The sequence below is a fragment of the Tamandua tetradactyla genome, chromosome 21 (assembly GCF_023851605.1).
Source record: "Tamandua tetradactyla isolate mTamTet1 chromosome 21, mTamTet1.pri, whole genome shotgun sequence".
In the NCBI taxonomy this organism is placed as follows: domain Eukaryota; kingdom Metazoa; phylum Chordata; class Mammalia; order Pilosa; family Myrmecophagidae; genus Tamandua; species Tamandua tetradactyla.
In genome coordinates, this window is record NC_135347.1 from 53,074,731 (window position 1) to 53,089,047 (window position 14,317).

The following is a 14,317-nucleotide window of genomic DNA, read 5'->3' on the forward strand; positions in this document are numbered from 1 at the left end:
CCGCTCCTCTGGGACGACCGGACGCTCCTCCCGCCCCGGCCCCGGCGCCGGGGACGCCTGTCCGCGGAAGGAGCTCGGCCTCCCGCCCCGACTGCGACTTCGCCAAGCCCCTCCAGCCGGCCAGCGGGTGCCGCTCCGCACCACTCAGAGGGAGTCTCGAAACCGTCCCCGGACGTTTCACGGCGCAACTTTGGGGACCCTCGCGGGACTCCAGGAGGCGCCGCCGCTGGCCGGCAGGGCCCGTGACCAGCTCCAGGCCCCCGGCCCTCCTTCCCGGGATCCCCCGGCGCGAAATCCCCCCACCTCCGCGCGCGCGCGCGCGCGGCAAGACACTCCCCCCCCCCCCCCCGGAGGCCCGGCCAGCCCGCCGCCCCCGCCTCACCCCGGCCGCCCCGCCCGGCCCACCGCGCTGGGAGAGCCCGAGCCCCGCCCCGCCCCCGGACGCCCCGCGAGGCCGGCCGGCGCGGGAGGCTGCGCCGCGGCGCTGGGCCGGGTCCTGGCCGGCAGGCTCGGCGGCCTCTTCCTTCTCGGCCGTCCCCGCTCCCCTCCCTCAGGGCTAGCCCCGGCGGCGGCGGCCGAGGGTGGCGCCCGGCCTCGCCTTCTCCTCCCCGCCCCCACCGCGGCCTCGCTCCCCTCCCCTCCTCGCCCCCACCTTTGCTGCCTCCTCCCCTCACTCCTCCCTCTTGTCCCTCCCGGAGCCTCCGACCCGGGGAGGAGAGAGGTGGCTGCGGGGAGGCGTAACGGAGAGCCCGGACTTGGGGACGGCTGCGGGTCCGACCCGCGACGCCGAGCGGGGGCTTCGGGTGAGTTGGAGCGCGCGGCGGGAAGGGAGCGCCCAGGTGGGGCGGCGCGGCTCCGGGGAGGGATCCGGCACCCGGCGCGCGCCGAGCGGAGGCGGCGCGACCACCACGGGCACTTCGCCCCGGCTGGCTGGGAGCCCCCGGGGAGGGAAAGGCGGGACCGCTCCGGGAGCAGCTGGGGAGTGCGGGACGACGGGTGCTGGGGACGGGAAGTGAACGGCTCTTTCTGCTCCAGCGCGGCGGCCGCCGGCCACAGACGTGGACAAAGTTGTGCCTGCAGCTGTGCTGCCACCGGTCGCCGGCGCGGCCGAGCTCTGCCGTCTGCGGTGCGCGGGCTCTGGTCGCAACTCGGCCCTGGGACCCGGCGCGCCTGGAACCGCGCGGGGGTGCGCTCGGCGGCCGCCCCTGCCCCGCCTGGTGTGGGTCACGCCGGCCCCAGACGAGCTGCTGCTCAGAAGATCTGGTCCGCATATTTGTGGGAAGAACAGTGATTTAGGTGCGGGCTGGAGAAGGTGGGTGTGGAGTGGGGAAGACCGCATCTGGGATGGGTTGGTTGAACCCTGGAGCACTGCGGAGACTCTGGAGGTGTATTTCTGGATGATTTTAAGCACGATTTTAAGCACAAAAGATTTCGCCTCTCCTTTCCATTCAGCGGTCCGTTGTCCTTTGAACTCGGGAAAGCAAAAGGATTTTTCAAGTCCCAATCAGCTTTCTCTTATTTCAGGAGGGTTATGATTTTTCGGCAAGTCCAGGAGCTGTCTCAATAGGAGTAAGATGAGAATAAAGACGAAGTCCTACCCCCCACCGCTCTCCTCACGCCCACCCAGGCCATTTCCTGTATTTGTCATTTTCTCCCCTATGATTGAGTGAGTGTGTTTATGGATGTAGGTTACCGTCAGTGCGTGTACATGTAGAACTTCCTTCTGAATTTGCAAAGCCGCCACTATGGACCAGTGTGTGTTGGAGCCAGAGAGGGCAAGGGGTAATTACGCCAGAGCAGTTCGAGTCTGGCCCTAGAGTTAAAACTTGAGTAACCAGGTTTGAGGGGACATTTATATTCAGCAGCTTGCTTTTCCCTTACCCACTGGCCTAGAGCTTTCCTCTGCCAGGTTTAAAAGAGGATCCTTACCAATTTCTTTGGTGTTGGTATTGCCTGCAGATATTTCCGATTCTCTCCTAGTTGGTTCTCTTTTAAAATTACACCTCCTTTTAAAACGTAAGGGTTAGAGAATACATGTTAATGAGGAGATTAAATGTTTCAAAGATAGGGAAGAGAATAAGATATAAGATTCTCATTTCTTTTTGCTGCCATATCGTGATAGGCTAGTTATTAATCTATGTCACATCTGATTCCGATGAAATAATATATGAGGGGTTTGGAGTAAAACCACATAAAACACTCTATTGTGACAGTATTTTTCCCTTAAGTGCTCTCAAAGATAGGCAGTATGGCTTATGGTTTGCAAAGGGTGCAGCAAACATTTTATATCAATAAAAAAGACATTGAGACAAGTGTGTTACAGGAGATGAGGGGGTGGATTCATTAATCTCTGGAGCAATCCAGTTAGCAGTACTTACATTGCTGGTGAGCATTCTTGAAAGGGTCATCTTGGAATATAATTTGACTTATGATACATGAACCAGTAATTTGTTTATAGGAAGGAAGAAGTATCTTTGTTGACAAGAACAAAGCAATGTCTCCTGGAAAAAGTAAAATGTATTCTTCATCCATGTGAGTAGGCTCAAAACTGATGACACTTTCCTAAAGAGATGTGTGAACTAATGAAGAACTAAAGAGATTTTACCACATACAGTGTCCTTGTAGTGACATAATAGTGTCACTAGTCCCTGTGTCTGGGGCTCCAGTTTCATGGAGTGTGAAGTGCAGGCTCCATGAGGGTGTAAGAGCTGGAGCACAGGTATGGCAGGAAAGCCCAGGTTTCTGCTCCCTGGGATGGCAGGTTCTCATTTCCCAGTTCCCAGCAAAGTAAATATCCAAGTTTTATTTGGGAAACAAGAAAACTACTGGATAACTAAATCCCCTGCCTTGAGTATCCTGAAAGCAATATTTTACCCAATGCTTACTGCTTTGAAAAAGATACAAACAATAAATAAATATCCAATCTCCGGAATTTATTTGAAAAACACAAAAAACCTTTTAGAGCGTGTCTTGTGGTTAATGCTGCACTGTCCGGTTTTTACTAGCCACACAGCTTTGGGGAAGGTTGTGTGGAGGAGCAAAGTGAACGAGAGTTACTGTTAGCAAGACCGTTCCTTGAACGGGGAGTTATACTGTGGATTGCTTCTTTTACGTTAGGGTAGGAAGCAGGAACCATGTGCAAGCCTCTGCTCTCATGGAGCATACATTCTAGTGGGAAGGACCAACCTTGCCAAACGGTGTGCAAGGACCTCCATAAACTCTGGAAGCTTTTTCCATGCAGACGGCCTGCACTGGGAAAGCAGCACGCTGGATGAGCTTCCCTTCCACAAGCTAGCTTGAAGAGAAGGAAGCCACTTGGTTGGGAATGGTGGAGGGTTGCGTATGAGGGTGGGGGTAGAAAGCATCTCCCACCTTCCCTGTACTCTTCCTATGGGGGCTTTTTCTTTCTGTATGTATTATTAAAGTGTACGTCCTGCTGATTGAGGCATGGCCAAGCAGAACCACCAGCTCATGTGCCATGAAAACAAATAGCAGTTTTACCAGAGGTGAGAAGGCAAAGGAGTCAGAGGTGGGGTCTGTTCGTCAGTATAAAACCCTGATCTGGGCTGGCACTTGAAATACTAGACTCTCTTTTGCGGTAGCTGTGACCTAAACAATATAGGAAAGTAGATACTTGGCTCCTCATGCACCGCCAAGATTTGTTTTCCTTTTTTCATTACTTTTAAGACTACAAAGGCAATACATGATTCAATAACAATGTGTATATTGGAAATCTAGAAGCTTAAAAAGTTTCAGGTGGTCAGACCATTGCCATCATTGCTTGAACCTGAGTCGAAATTAAAACTGTGTGTGAGAAGTGTCTGAGGGCATAGGGCCTGGGGTGCTGAGCTGAAGAACCTGAATTTCATCTCAAAAGTTGTGTGGAAGATGAAGGATTTGCAGCAGAGGAAGGATGTGATCCTGTTGAGCTTTAGAAAAACCCCTGTGGCCGCAGTGTGGACTCTGGGTGACCAGGCAGGGGCCAGAAGTTGACCTAGGAGGCTAGAGCAGTAGAGCAGGAACCCCGGCAAGACAGGACTCCCCAGGGCTGAGGTTTTGAGGGAGAGGCCTGGAGAGGCTGAAGATTCTTCTTGGGCCTGCCCCGCGAGGTGCGGGGTGGGGGGCAGGCTCTCAGCAAAGGGGGGCTCAGTGTGATTGCTGTGGTCGTAGAGCCACCCACTGAGAATAAGCAGTTGGGGGAGCCTTGGTTTGGGGGAAATGGCGAGAAGTAATGAGTTCAGTTTTGAGTCCAAAATGGAACTGTGAGTGGTTCAGGAAGAGATGCCCAGCAGAGATGGAGAGACCTGGAGATGGACGATGGCAGCACGTTTGCAGCAGGGCTATCTGTCTGACCTCTTGTCTCGTGCCTGGTCTCAAGGCTACTCAACAGAGCTGAGGGTGGGCGTCGTCTGGATCCTTCAGATTGAATTGTTTCCTTTTATTCTTTCAGCAGACCTTACGCGATAGTCAGGCCCCTGACCTTAGCCTCACATAGCCCAGCTCTTGATGATGTTATTTGCCAGGCTTGATGAGATCTGTTTATGTTATTTTGAGCCAAAATAGTGAGGAGGAATGTAAATAGAAAGGTTCTGAAGCATAATTAATAGTTAGGATGTATAACTGATAAAACTGATTACATTTGTGTGTGTGTGTGTGTGTGTGTGTGTGTTAGTTACCATCTATGGATCGCTGACTATCAGGTATTTGTAAACTCCACAAAATACTGGACACGGTTAAAAGGGTATGTTATCTGCGTATTTTCTTAGTTTAGCTTGAATAACATTAGCTAGGTCAAGAGAAACACCTAATTTTGACTTTGAGACTTGGCAAGTGAGAAAGGAACTGTGTATTTGCGCTTTTTCCCTCCTGTGAATTTTTCTGATTTTTATTCAACACACTTTATTGAGTAAATGATTTTATAGACACTATTTTTAAAATATTTCATTCAACCTTATAAGCATTCTCAGTTGTCTACTCGAGGTGAACTTTTGAGGTCCCATTTAGGACAGCTCAACCAAAACTTTAAAACTTTTAAAACTCTTCACGTGGTTTCTGAAATAGTGGTTACAGAACCTGTACTAGTTAGGGTACAAAGTTAGCGTATTTGAATGAAGAATTTCGAGGATTTTAGTGGGTTCACAACAAACGATGTTTATTATTTGCTGAGGTGACATGAGCAGTGAAGGCAGTATTTCCTTGTGCCTTCTTTAAGTACAGAGAATGACTCAGTTAGGCATTACCAGGTTGTGTAGCTTTGGGCTGCACAAGGGTAATGTGTTGCTGATTCACAGCCCAAACTGATGATGAAGCTAGTGAGTTATAACAGTAAACATGGTCTTTTAAAGCACTGCCTGTTAGTGAACTAAGAACATTCAGTTTAGGGCTGAATCTCTCTAATCTTAAAAGCCCAGAGACTCCCAGGGACTTGTGATGGCTGATGAACTGTGGATTGCTGGAAACAACCACGCACCTGAGTCTTTATCTCCAAATGCTCCTGCATATCTATTCTGTCCAACATTTTTGTTTCTACCTTAGAGAGGGTGTTCAAGACTCTTCCAGTCTCTGTATTAGGAGAACTAACTTGTTCTCATGTCTAAAAGCAATGAAGTTTGTCTTCCTTCTTTTTTGAGGTTACTGAATGGTCCTCAAAGGCTATTCCTGTTAATTTGAATTTCAGCTAATGGTGGACTAAATGAATGTGTGTAAAGTAGATCCCAATGGGTGCTTGTTGAATTGCATGCATGCTGTTTGGTTTGTGCACAACCGTTGGCTACTCTTACTGCTGTGGATTTAGGTTAAGTGTGGTGAGGATTATTAATCATCATCAGTCTAAGTAACCAGCAATAATGCCTAACCTCACCCTTGCCTGCCGTTGCCGGCAAAACTGGTAGACCCAGATAAGGACATAAACTAAAATTCTAATTGGTTATCTTGGACTGGTGGGGTTAGGTGACAATTTTTTCCTTTATTTTTCTGTTTTCCAGATTTTTGGTAAGTACCTTGTTACTTTTAAAATCAGTGCAAAACAGTTGGTGGATTGTTTTGTTTTTGTACAAAACTATAGCAGCAGTTTTGTCCACAACACCGTGTTTCTCCTTGCAGCTGTGGAACATTCACTGTAAAGCAGGTCTCTACCTTTAGAAGGAATTAAAATTCCTACTCATTGTAAATCTAGTTATAAATACTGGAAGGCTGGAGGAATGCTACCAGGACCAGGTGCCTGTGACCCACAGCCAGAGCGGGGAGCTTCCTCTGAGCAATAGAGAAGAACCCATACCTTGCTGTGAGCATGTTTTGTCTGTTTTCACAAACATTTTAAGTGTGATTTGAGAGTTGTGTCTGCATGTAAGTATGTAAGCGTCTGTCTGGTTGATCGGTACTGAATTAAATGTGAACTATGCTGGCACATTACATTTCTTTTTAAATTGTTTCAGCCTTCAGTAAAATGGGGACCAGCAGTGAAATGTTAAATATCGCTTTGGCTGAACCCTCCCCACATCCCCTGATAATTAGAGGGGATTTTTTTCCTTCACTGATTCTATTGTTTAGCATTTTCTTTCTTTCCACCCTGAGCTGTGTTGTCAGGGGCACCTGGAGTTCAAGCTTCCTTTTTCCTGGGGTAGGCTGTGGTTGGGCTGAGTGGAGTCGTTTAGCCAGTGGTGTAAGAGGGCCTCTCACTGCATAGACAGTAGACTTGTTCGATCTTCACATCAGTGGTGCATGGCACACATTTATTAAAGACAAATTAACTTCTTAAAAAAAACATTTTTCTCTTGCCCATAAAGTACTTGTTTTCTGAAATTAAAAATAATGGACTATATTCTGGGAACTACAGACTCACAATAAGCGGTGTTTTGTGTTTATAAATAACTGTCATTTGTACATTAAATATGCACTTAAGAAGAACAAGGCTCATAACTTTAAAAATCTAGAATTACATTTTTAAATGGCTAACAGTCCATTTCTGGAAGATGATTCTACATAAAGAAATGTCTAAACAGAGACTTGCTCTGTCATTGCTCATTCTTAAATGTGTTCGTTTCAGAGTTCTCCTGTAGTGGAAGCTCATAATTTAGCGACCTAATTACTGACTGCATAGATTTGTGCTGTGATACATAGTACTACAAAGTCATAGTGTGCTGGCTTACACAGGTGGCTTTTAAGTCATATTTTATTGGATTCCTTCTGGTAAGTGGATGTCCTTTGGTTGCCTTGTCAGTTTACTCTGTTTCTCCAACTTGTTTTTAGATCTATCATTCTTCCCTTCGTTAGTAAGGAAACGGCAGCATCAAAGGGAGCTAAATTGATATATGGAATGTGGAAACTATAATACAGAGTCCAAAGGAGCTTTGGCTGGGGATAGTATGGGTGAAGAGGCCATACTGAATCCAGTAGCGGTAGTGATGAGATGGTGTAACAGGTTGTGTGTACATCTCTGTGCACACCTGTGTGAACAGGTGGCAAGGTTCATCTGACCAGCCATTTTGCGGAGGGATCACTGTCCCCTTTTCCCTAGAAGTTAGATGCAGGGACTCTAAGAGTGTGTTAGCTTCCTTTGCTGTCACATTAGTCATGAAAAGTACATGCTTTAAAAATTAATTTTTAAAAAAGTTTTTAAACAAGCACTGCCATCAAGTTGGATTTTCTTTAGCCTGTATATGTGTATTTGATTCTTAAAATCTTGACCATGGGACTTCACCTTTCTTCTTTTGAAATTTCAGCTTTTTCAGTTCTGTCATGTTGTTCAGCCTGTCCAGATGATTTTGCAGTCTGACGTGGTCACCTGTCAGGCCAGCCTTCTCTCCGGGCTGTTTTTCCTCCATACATTCTGCCCACCAATCATTCACGTTCTTTGCGTTATTTCTTGGGGCTGCTCTGTTCGGCTTCCCCCTGTCATTCTCCCCAAGTCCTCTTAGTCACCGAGGGTAGGTCCACCGCCTTTGTAGGTGGCTGCAGGGCAGAGGGCTGGAGTCTGTGCCAAGACACAGAGGAAACTAATCATACCCGTGACCTCGACCTCATTAACATTGTGCTGCAGCCTCAAGAGCCAGCATTCCATGGTATTGTTTGGCTTTGGATTGTCTCTCCTGATTTATGGTCACAGGGTCCGTATTCTTGCCTTCTAAGAGAGGCAGATGTAAGAGCCCAATGAGAATCGAAGGAGTTGCCTCCTTTTAACTCCCTAAAGATTGGACTAGTCATTGAGCCCTGCTGATGCTGATTTGGCTCCAAGACCAGTAACGACTGACCCAGGAGGAAAGAGCATGGGGGAGGAAGGTATCTTAAAGTTGGAAGCATAAGTAGGTGAGTTGAGGACCTGAGTGTCCCACAGGTGGGGGTAAAAGTCATGCACTGGCCTTTTCCTCCCCACCTCTTAAGGTAGGGCTTTTCGAGCTTGCATGTGAGCAGAAATCACCCTGATCTTGTTAAAATGCAGATTCTGATTCTCCAGGGTTTGGTGGGACCTGGGACTCTGCATTTCTGAGATGCTCCAGTGACGTTGATACTGCTGATCTGGCAGATCACACTTGAGTAGGAAGGCCTTTCCAGAACTGGCACGCGCAAAAGGCTGTGGATTTAGTCCCCTGGAGGTTGAAACCCTAAAGGCTGACCTCGCAGACCATGAGGTCACCTGTGAAGATTGAAGATTGACCTTGAACGGGTTACTCACTACTTAGAGGGGATTTCTGTTGGGATGAGATTGAAGGCCCTCAGCCTTGTTGCTTGCATCCAGCCCTTTGACAGATCTCAGGAGAAGCTGTCCCCGGCTTCCCTTTAGTCCATAGACTTACGGGGCTTGCAGTTTGGGATATGTTTAGGCTAAGGGGAAAGGCTTTGTGTTACCTAAATTTCAGTAAATGGATTTCCTTATTATGTGTTAATTATATTCTGTACTTTTAACGAGATAAAGAAGGCTCCATCTTCTTCCGATTAAATCTACATATTTCAGGTTTTGTGTTGACAAGGTTGAAAAAAAGTTACTTTTTTCATTTAGTACGCTCATTTAGAGCTTACTTTCTCAAACTTGCCTGAACACTCCGCTGGAGGGCTGACTAGAAATATGCATTCCCCGACCTCTCCCCTCAGGTTTTTTTTTTCCCCTTTTTTTTTTATTAATTAAAAAAAAATTAACAAAACATTTAGAAATCATTCCATTCTACATGTACAATCAGTAATTCTTGATATCATCACATAGTTGCATATCCCTCAGGTTTTGACTTCGTAGGTCTGGAATGGGTCCTGATTGCTCCTGCGTCTGTACTTGTCTTGACCTTTGAAGCTGTTGGTTTGAACGCCAACGGCTGCCTTCTGTGCCACTGGATCCACTTCGGTTTTTATCTTGACACGTTTTAGTCCTTCCTGAGAGGGTCTCAACTTGGATGGAACCAAATCAGAGAATTCTTTGTCAACAGTGGAGAAGTCCATTCTGTGAAGCCTTTATTTTTAGGAAGGTTTTATAGATACCAATTAAGTGCTTTGGGGCATTCTTAGAAATTCTGGGCAATAAGGCTTTGAGCCTCTGCAGAGAAGTCTTCAAGGATACCTTGAAGCTGAGTGTTCCCACTTCCTTCCCTTCTTTCTTTAAACCCTGGAGATAATGAATATCCCCATCTTAAATGCTGAGCAGAAACGAATGGAGAAGGACACCCGTTCTCCACAGACTAGTTTGGTGTTGAGACCACGTGAACTGGCAGAGTGAGGAGTTGGGCTTTTCACATGGTTATATCAGCGCCAACCTCCATTTCCACAAACGTGAGATCCACCTTAGCCCACCCTAGAGGCAGTGTTGGGGTTGAGGGGGGGGGGAGAGGGGGAGCCTAGAAAGGGCTGAAAGGGCTCCTGACCCAAAAAGCATGAAAGTGTTTCTCTCGAAGCTGTTCATCAAACATTTAAGGACCTGTAGGACAGGTAATACGTTAGTTACTTATAGTTTAAGATAAATAGTTTCAGAAAATGCTTCTTAAGATCAGCTAGCTAAGATCAGGGCTGGAAGAGAGGGGACTTTTTGATGGGGTAAAGTATGAGGCAGATGTGTGAGGGGAGGTGGCTGCAGGCCACAGAGGCCCGCCGATTTTCCACATGTCCTGGGCAGCTCAGGAAGCTCACAGGATACCTGGAAGGGCACTAGAGAGACCTGGTTCTTGTTCATTTCACTTGTGTGTTCTATGGGAAGTTCAGTGTCATCATCGATGCATTTGGTGTACTTCTCTCTAATGTGGCCGTTTCACGTTCATTTGATCACATTGCAGCTTCAGTGAAAAGCCAGGAGATCTTTATGTGAAAATTAAGGTTAAAAACCATAATTGTACTTAGTCTTCTTTAATCGATTTGGTTTTGAGAGAGAAGCAGCTACATCCAGGTGACAGAGTTGACCCAGTTTCGGTACCGGGTTAACAGGTGAACTAGGCCAACAGCAGAAGCCCTCCCCTCCCCCACGGGGCTTTTTCCCAGTCAGGCTTGAGAGAAGGGCTTGGCTCTCCCGAGGCCCCGTTCACCAAGGTGGTGTGCTTTAGAGAGTGCTGTCTCTCTCATAGCTGCAGAGAGCAATTACAGTTTTCAGGAGTTCTCAACCCCCTGGCTGGCAGAAAGAATTTTCAGCCTTGACATTCTCCTGCCCAAACCAAAGCTTGTTGGGGAGATATACCCACAGCGTGCTTTCAGGATGGCATGAAGATGAGTTGGGAGTTTTCTCTTTGCCTCTGCTACCACCTGGGTTAAGCCAAAACCAATAAAGTTGTACATTAGCTCCAGGGGCCAGGAGTCTGAGAAACAGAATGAAGACTGACCCCAACACATAGCCATCCTCTCCCACCCCTAAGAGTCCTGCTCCATCTCCAGATTGGGCCCAGCACCCCACATTGGAAGCCTCAAAGGACTTTTGTCTGTGCTGTTGGTCAGGTTGTTAAGATAAAAAGCATAAAAGTGAATTCATTCTATGTTGTCGTCATTGGATAAAGGTTTACTGGAACTCAGGTAAGGTGGAAACACAGAACATGAGTGACAGAAAGTACGAAGAACTGTCTACATTGATTGCCTCCCCTGGAATGGCAGTGTTTTACTTGCTCGGTGGCCTTGGGCAAGTCATTTCATCTATTTGGGATAGAAAAGGTGAGGGATGGAATTCAGGCCCAAGACTTGTTCTAGATGAGTCCATATGTTTGTTCGCTCAGTTGCGTACTCAACACACACTTTTTAGGCCCCCCCAGGAGCTCACACTCAGTAGAGACAGACAGGTAGAGGAGCCTCATCACCTGTGGTTAGCAAGGTGTGGTGTACAGACTGTATGGGTGATATGGGGGGTAAAAGGCCTTGGAGGTGTGGGCCACACAGGGACAGGTCAGGAGACTGGAGAGCTGCAGTGGGCAAATGTGGGGTGCATTACATGGGAAGAAACTTGGGATTTCTGCAGTGTCACCTGATAGAGGCTAGGAGGAAATGGGGTTCCTTGGTTCCTTGTGGGTTCTTGGCACAGTTTTGACATCCTGGTACAGCTTTGAGATGCTGCAGCTCACACAGCCTTGCCGTGGCGGGGGGCAGCAGGGGCAGAGCCTGGAAGCTGGAGCTGCTTGGGACACGGTATATTATCTTACTTAGTGATCTGTTTATTCAAACACTATTTTTACACTTTGGACCCCATTTTCCCCCTTTTGAGAAAAGGAAGAGCTATGGAAATATAAACAAAAATGTGAGAATTTGCCTATTCTGTACAAAAGTATGCTCTTTGGGGGGAGGCTTTTTTTTTTTTTTTTAAACAGGGAGTGAAGGTAGGTGTTCAGAGAGGCAGATGAACTGGGCTCTTCTCAACCCTGAATTGCTTCATGGCTCCTGGGCTGTGGTGCCTTTATAACCACAGAGTTTCTTCCACACTCCGAAAAGAAACGTGACCCTCCGATAAGACTTTACAGAGCCTTCCAGGATGGCCTCATGGTTTTTTCTCTGGAGTGGTCAGATCCTATGTCTGGTTGAGTGGAGAAATGTTTTCTAAAAGAAGAAGCATGTGGCCACTTTCCTTGAAGCTCGGGTTCCCTTTGCCTGTTCCAAGACGTTTTAAATGAGGCTGCAGGAGAGCAGGAAGGGGGCTGTCTTTGGACAAATGAAATCCTGCAGTGCCACAGCTACAGCCACAGGTGGACTGGTGCTCTCTACCCATTAGTCTGCAGGGTTAGGAAAGATCCTAAGCCCTGACAAAACCAGCTTTGTGTATTTTCTTTTAAACAGAAAAAAAAAAAAAAAAAAGGACGTCAGAGACCCTGTAAAATGGGAAGCCTTGAGCACAGAGTCACTGTTGGGTTCCCAGGCTGAGCCAACTTTGCCGACACTCCCTATACCCAGTACTGGCAATGCCCCCACTTGTAGTAAAGCAGTGGCTGGCAAACCTTAGAGACTGTCAGAATCACCTGGGGGCTTCTTAAACCATGCTTCTCGGGTCCCACCCCCAGAGGTTCTGATTTACTAGGTCTGGAGCTGGGCCAAATAATTTGCATTTCTAAAAAGTTCTGATGCACAGAAACCACTGTGATTCCTGGGCATTTATCAGTGTGTGAGACTTGCAGACTACTCTGCTCCTGAGGTTAGTACCTCTGAGTTGATGTCTTCCTATCGGGAAACGCCTCAAGCTGGAGGAACCCATAATTCAGGTACACTAGAGATGCTGGAGGGAGTCACTGCCTAGTTTAGCCTTCTTCCCTTAGGGCTGTTTCAAAGGTCCTCTTCACAACAGACCAGGGATGTAACATTTTGGGAAGTTAAGAAAGGCTTTTGTTGCGTCCTTCCAATCCATTTTTTTCTCTGGTATTGCAGAAAGCTTTCTGAACTGTGCCATTCTCCTACATACAAACCTTTATTGGCTTGCCATCGACCTTAGGATCAAGTCCAAACTCTTTAAAATAATTGCAGAGCCTTTTGTGATTGCCTGCATTTACAGCTTCATCTCTTTCCAGTGCCTCTCTTGGCCTCTGAAAGAAAATGAAAGAGACCCCTTAGGTTTCCAGTGCATCTCATTGTGCTAATTCCTCTGCCTGGCATGCCCTTCACTTGGCCCCTTTGTCTGGCCATCGCATGCTTGGTAGATCTCAGCTTACCCATCACTGGCTCTGGGGGGCTTCCTTTGACCCCTCTAGAATCACAGGGTGCCTGTGCAAAGATTCTCACATCATCTTATAAATCCATCACTTCAATCCTTATTAGCTGTGTCACAGTCATGATTACTACTGTTCATGTCACTGTTTGTCTTGGTGGACTGTAAGCTCCTTGATGACAGGGAACCCATCACATGTTAACTCTCGTGTCTCCGGGCATGGCATGGTGCCTGGTATATAGGACCATTCTCTGAGGTAAGTACTGGGGGGGGGAAACCAAGGCACAGAAAAGTTAAGTAACTGGCTATGGTTACCCTGCTACTGAGTTAAAAAAAACTAGGATTCCCACCCAGGTCTATAGGATCTCCTTGGCCACTTGATGCTGCCCAGGTTTTCTTCTCTGAGACCAAGGAGCCCTAGCAATGGTCTGCCTGTCTCTCCTGGGACCATTAAAGGCCTTACTGTAGATTAACAAAAATGACCCTTTTCTGTTGTTTTTCAGGTAAATTGGGAAGCAGACTGTTGAATTCACAGCTGGCCTGTAGTTTCAGCATCTCATCAGGAAGCACCTCATACAGGTAAGGGGTTGATTCTTGGGACCAACTCATGGCCAGGGGTAATTGGGAAACTCTAGCCATGACAGATGCACTCTGGTAAATACCTGAAGTTCTCATCCATTAAAAAGAAAATCCTGAATTTAGAGCAACATCTCCCCTGAGAAAGGTGTTAATGGTCCCCTGCCCTGCTGTGAGTTATCTGGAGATGTTTACCAGCTGGTTATCTCCAGAGCACTGTGGCCTCTCATCACCATGTACTCTTTCCTTTGGGCCAGACATCCATTCCATTGGGTTGATTTGTTAGAATTCTAAGTCACAGTCCAAATTTCACCTTTTATTCATCAGACCATCTTAATGAGAAGCTATTTATGAGCATAACCTTACTGTAGCTTCTCAGTAGAACTAACAGCTGCCTCTTTGCTCACACAACTTTGTCATGGTGAACTTTAGTTACTTTTGGTGTGCGTCTTTTTTTCTCTCTGGTCTGTGAGTTCTTTTGTTGTTACCCTTGGCACATAACAGATTTTCAGTGAATGAGTGAATATTAGCCTGAGGAAAAATGCCCCAGCAAACTAAACTAAGGCAGAGCTGCAAAAAATCATAATGTGTTCCTAAGCCAATTAAGCAGTTTGTAGATTGGCGTTTTGGATTAATTACATGCTGTTTGCTCACATTACTGCA

General features: G+C 47.2%; 1 protein-coding gene across 6 annotated transcripts in view; it reads left to right on the top strand.

Moving 5' to 3' along the window:
- Positions 1-499: 499 nt before the first annotated feature.
- LHFPL2 (LHFPL tetraspan subfamily member 2) overlaps positions 500-14,317 on the top strand; it is a 184,270-nt gene continuing 170,452 nt past the window's right edge. For 4 of the 6 annotated variants that reach the window (XR_013167146.1, XM_077139347.1, XM_077139348.1 and 1 more), the window contains exons 1-2: positions 500-803; positions 13,582-13,657. The gene's annotated coding sequence lies outside the window, so the exon portion shown is untranslated. The remainder of the gene's footprint in view (positions 804-13,581; positions 13,658-14,317) is intronic. The other 2 variants (XR_013167147.1, XR_013167145.1) reach the window with 2 other exon arrangements.